The sequence below is a fragment of the Uloborus diversus genome, chromosome 5, assembly GCF_026930045.1.
Source record: "Uloborus diversus isolate 005 chromosome 5, Udiv.v.3.1, whole genome shotgun sequence".
NCBI classification, from domain to species: domain Eukaryota; kingdom Metazoa; phylum Arthropoda; class Arachnida; order Araneae; family Uloboridae; genus Uloborus; species Uloborus diversus.
Genome location: NC_072735.1, coordinates 139,635,293 through 139,641,292, shown reverse-complemented (window position 1 = coordinate 139,641,292; position 6,000 = coordinate 139,635,293).

Sequence of the window (6,000 nt, the reverse complement as noted above, 5' to 3'; positions counted from 1 at the left end):
TTAAAAAATCTGTCACTTTCTTAAACTAAACACTAACAGAAGAAGTACTAAACTTATGCAAGTTAAAAAAGAAATAAAACTTTGATTTTAAATGAAACAGTAGAATTTATAACTACTTTAATTTTAAATTTAAATCAAAATTTATTAATTTTCTTTGCATAAAAATAGATTGAATTTCTTACGAAAAAGTTTAAAGCTTAGTGCTGAAAATTAAATATGTCTTTTGTTTATTATCTATTTTTTAAAATTAAGTAGGGGAAGATGGGGCGGACCACGGGGTAAGTTGAACTGGTGTTGGTATTTTTAAAACTATTAATATTTTTTAAATTTTAATGTATGGCAAACAAATAGCCCCTATAATCCTACAAATCCTATAACAAAATCACATGGTACAGTTTTATTGAAAAAGTATTATTTCAGAAAAAAACTATATTGTTATTTTTTCAGTGCTGAATAATGTCCAAGAGTCAGCAACTTATTTTTTTTAAATGGCTTTAATGAAGAATGGAGTAATAAATTGAGCTCCTCTCCTAAAGTAAATTCTTTTTTTTTTTTCATAATTATTTGTAGTTTCTCTATTTTTTGTCATAAATAGCATTTCTTCAGACCAAGAATGCAGAGTTTGTTGGTCTAATTATTAGAAAAACACAATAACAAAATATTTTAGAAGAATTAGAAAAGCAAAATTCTCGTAATAGCAGCAAGTAAGTTGATGAAGACCCAAGCTGTGCTAATTCTGGAGAAAATGCAGATGGCTTTGGCATAAATAACGCAAAAGTAGAAGTTTGTCAACTTAATATTTTAATATGTTACATTGATATTTAAACTTTTTTTTCATGTTAAACGCAAAAGAACATTAAGTTAGTTTCAATATTGGATAATATTTATCATTAAAATTGCTACAGAATTTGGTTTTGTTAAGCAGACCAAAGCACACCATGCTCGGAGCATGTTGATTTGCTTCACAGAGTTCTGTTAAAAAGTCATCATAAAAAAAGTTAATGAATGAACTACTAAGGGAAATGAAACATAAAAACAAATTTCTGACTAATGAATCCCCCTTTGCTTTGCACTTAAAGGTCTCAAATTTGAGTAACCTGAAAAACGAAGGAAGATTTAGATTCTGGGCAAAATCATCTAAAATTAAACTTTTTCTCAAAAATTCAAATTTGCTGTAAAAACTAGAATGATACCTCATTTTAAAGGTGAAAGCTTGCAGATTGTGAAAATGTGTTGATAATGCTTATACTTGCAATAGATTTTTGGTTTTGAGTTCATGCAATGGTAATAAGTTAGACTATGTATTTAAAAAGGAAAATATTAAATATATTTTTTCTTTTCACCTGTCCTATTTACATAATATTCAAAGCTTCTGAATAATTCAAAACACTTTTTTAACAATAGATTTAATGTGTCTAAAAATGTTTAGGATTTTTTTTCTGAATTAGTCTGGTACGTCCGTTACTAATTTCGGTTTAAAATGATGCTATTTATTTATTTTTTAGCAGAAAACTCCCAAATAGTAGGCTTACTTTTTGTTTCAGTTGAATAATATTATACTAAAAAATAATTATTACTTGATGAAAATAATTGGATAAATGAATGGTAACGGACGTACCAGTTAGTCCGTTACCAAAATTAGGCATTTTTAGATCTTCCATTTTGTTAATGGTTTTAGATTATTTTTATATATTAAGTACATAAAGCTTTTGTTTTTATCAAATCATTAATCATTTAATTTTAAACTTTAAAAAAAATATTAAAAAGATCATACAAAAATTGATTTAGATTTTTTAAAAAGTTTTATGATTCAAAAAAAAAGAAAAAAAAAACTAAAAAATGTTGTTTTTTTTTAAAATCTTGGTAATGTTTTTAATATTCATTTATACATTCTTGCTATTGAAATGATTTTCAGTTCAAATTACTGAAAAAGCAACTAAAGCCATCCTTAATTCATGAGTGTTTTAAACACAGTTAAAGTACAGAGAATTTGTAAAGCAAAATGCATGTGAACAAAGTTGTCTCACAGGTAGATTTCTTAGATTTTATTTAAAAGTCGAAAGAAAATTCAAAGTGCTTACTGGGCTAATACTTGAAATACTTTATATACTAGATATGCATGTATCCTATGTGTTTGTTCCTGATTGTTTAAATTATGGAAAACTTATTTATACCTATCTCAGATATTGAAGAGTGAATCTTTTCAGATGGAGTTTCTTCTCAGAAACTTAAACAAGGATTTTTTTCTTCTTAAACAAAAAAATTGATGTTGAATTTCACATATTCGAAAAATTAAACATCCTCAAAATATCACTTGAAACTATTTTGTATTTTTTCTTAGGAAAGGAATGAATGCATTGCATTGCACCCCAAAGCCCCCTGTGTCTACCGCATTTGCAATTTACCAGTTTTAGACTGGCTGCGCGCGCTTTTGCCGAGAGTCTGAAACCGAGAACATAGCTGTGTTTATGCCAGGTGTGATTACAAAGTTTTGTTACAATATTTACTTGCTTTTGAGCCAGAGGGATGTTTTACGTTACAAACATGTTAATAGAGGAGGTGCATAATTCAAATTACAAACAGATGCAAGTTTCTTGTATCCATGTAGATGAAAAATTGCACAATTTCACAATGTTCAATCAACAAATTATAAAATAAAGGAATGAAGGCAAAAGAGGGGGGGGGGGGGTTCAAGTTCAAGGCGTAGCTTTTGATAAAAATTTAATGAGGCTCAATAACAGCTGTACCCTACAAAGACTACATTACATAAAACTATAAAAGACTATCAAATCCTTGTACTTAATGAATCTTCAGGAATAGAAAATGAAGGAGTGGAAAATTAAACAGAACAGATTGTGAAGAGGATGAAAATGATCCCAATACTAAATAATTTGGATCATTTTGTCAGAGTTAAAATTTTAATTATGAATGCAAAGAACTGTTATTATAAATGAGAAAAAGAAGTTATTATTAGCTGAACTTACGAATCTGACGTGAGAGGATGTTGGGTATGAGGTGCAATATTTAGAGAAAACTGCAAACAGTGAGATATTTATAGACAACAGACCTGAATATTATCATTCCATTATACTACTATATTATGATATACTGGTTGATACAATAGATCTATTTAACGTTAAAATTATTGACAACCAAGTTCGACATCATTTTTTAAATCCTGTATTAAAATTTTGATTTAATCATACACACCTTTTTAGCAATTATTTTCATTCTATTCTTAATCTTTTGGAAAAGGTACGTCCGTTACCACTGTTGGTATGTCCGTTACCAGCACAAAATATTTTTTATCATTGTAATAAAAAAACAAATCTTCGAGTTTGGATTGTTTTTGGATTATAGTACACTTAAGTCTGTAAGAAAAATATTTTTTCACTTGTGAGATGCAGTAAATCAGAGAATATTGATCAACACTAGCCTTCTATTGAAAGTCTTGTCCAAAAGTAGTACGTCCATTACCATTCACAAAAATGTATAGTTCTCTAATTTATTTTATGCATGAGGACAAAAACTTGTACAGGGTGAAAGAAAATGTTAGGCTTGATCAAAAGATGCCAAAGTTTTAACCAACAAATCAATAAATGAGGTAGAAAACATCTTGAATTGTTGTATTTTTCTTGCAAACGGTACGTCCGTTACTTTGATTTTGCCCTTCTCAGTAAAAATTTGTGAACTGCTGTTAAGTGAACATAAACAATTTTTTGTTAAACTATTTTTACCGGTCTTAAAACAAAACAAGCAGCAAAATAGTCATTTATGGTGTTAGAATATACAACAGTCAAATTTTTGTTAATGAAATGGGTAACATATTTGGATGCGACATAATGCAAATGGGCAGTTCTCAAAAGGTGGGAACAAAAAACTTAACTTTGAGCAATTTCAAAAATTTTCGAATTTGATATCAATTTTGCTTTTATTCTATAGTATGCATACCTAGAACACAATATATGAACATGAAAAGACAGCAGGTATTTGTAAAAATTGTTAATTAGCAAATTAAATCAGCAGTCTGTAGGTAACAGATTTTGGACATTGTTGTCCTGTAGGTAACGGATTTTGGACATCATCATAATGTAAGTTTCACCATTTTTGACAACTGATTTTTAACTTTTCCAATGAAAATTTTATTTACTACTTTTTGAATTTTGCAATTTAATGATAAAGAGGATAATGAAGTACTTAAATGGCTATACATACTGCTCTTTACATATAATAAAGTTTTGGAATGATTTTGAAGAGGTTGATGAAAGGTAGAAAAAAGCTTCTTGGAAACAATTATACAAACTTGTAGTTTGATTTATTGGGACAAATAAGGAATAAAAATAGCGACAAATAAATACGACATATATATTTTTAAAGGAAAAATAAACAAAATATGCTTTAAGAAAGAATGTAAAAAGTGACATCTTTTTTAATAATGAATATTTTTTCTAATGTCATAAGAATTAAAACGATGTCTAAAAAAAATTATTGAAAAAAGAAATTCGTATTTCTATTTGGAGATCGTTAAATTATGTTTCCAAAAGAAAGAAGAGAAAAAAAAATTCTAAAATAATAAAAGCGGCGGGAAAAAAAAAAAAAAAATTGCTAGCGCAGGTGATAAAGTCACCAAAACTGGTGCAGATGACGATTAACTACATTTGTCATTGGCGATTTTCGCGCAAAATGGCTTTCGTTCGATCATAACCAGCCATGTTTCTACTGTAATTTATGTATTGTTCAATGTGTAACGTATTAAATATGCAAAATACCAATGGATTAAAGAAGATAACATCATAATAATCTTTTTTATTGATGTTAGAAGACAGTGGATTATAAAAAAAATCATAAATAAACGGACAGAATTATCGGCGTCAAGATCGTAACGCTATTTGGACATCTCACACGTATGTTTAAGAAAAATTATTTTTCTTTTAAGATATTGCATAAAAGCTTATGAAAACACTTTTAAACAATTAAAAACTGATTCTGAGGATCGATAAATACCTTTAAAACGAAAACATCATATACTTAGTTCTCAAATAATAGCATTGTAAAGGTCCTAACTTTTGGACGCATCAAATTTCAAACTTACTTTTTTCTAAAATCGTTTACAAAGTAAATAATCTGTCTTTACTTTTGTTATTTGTGTAAAATATTAACAAAAAAATATTCAGCGTAAGATTCATGCCTTTAATTTTTTTTTTGAAACGTATGGAAATAATTAAAAAAAAATTTTTTTAATGGTACATTTGCTCAGTTAACGTTTTGGTATGTCCAAAATTGTGCCATTTAGCAAAGAAAATATTTTTTAAGGGCATTTGAAGAGCTTTTTTTCCATAATTTATGTCAATTCTTGTCTCTATACAGCATTATAATTTACCTCAAAAATTTTAGAGTTAATTAAAATGAAAGTTATTTGGTGTTGAAGCTTCAAAGTTGAAGTCTGTGTTTGCTCCCACCTTTTGAGAACTGCCCAAATCCACTATATACGTGTACTAATATACTCACATGAAATTAGTTCTTTTGATTCTCTTAATGTGGTCCGGTTTGTATTCGTCGATCGTAAATGCATACCTTATTTTCAAGAAGAAAAACAATTAAACAACATTTACACCTTAATGACTGCACAACTTAGAACGTTAAAAATTCTATGTATAACCACTTCTTTTATTATATTTAGAGAATACATATATCAATCTTATTGGCAAAAAGAGAAAAACACCAATAATTTCACCGGATAAAAAATGTAAATTTTCAGTGTTTCCCATCATTTGTCTTCCAACATACAAAATCTAATAAAGTTAAATAAAATCGATTTCAACTATTTTAAAATGCAAAAAGCTTCAACAAAGGCTGAGTTTGACAACATAATTATACAGTCACAGTTATATCTCCAGCAAAGGCAAACGGAGAGGAAAGCAGACTGAAAGGTTTTGAGGACTTGTGGTCCCAGCAACCATTAAATAAATTCTAAACGGTTCAATACTTTTTAGTATTATG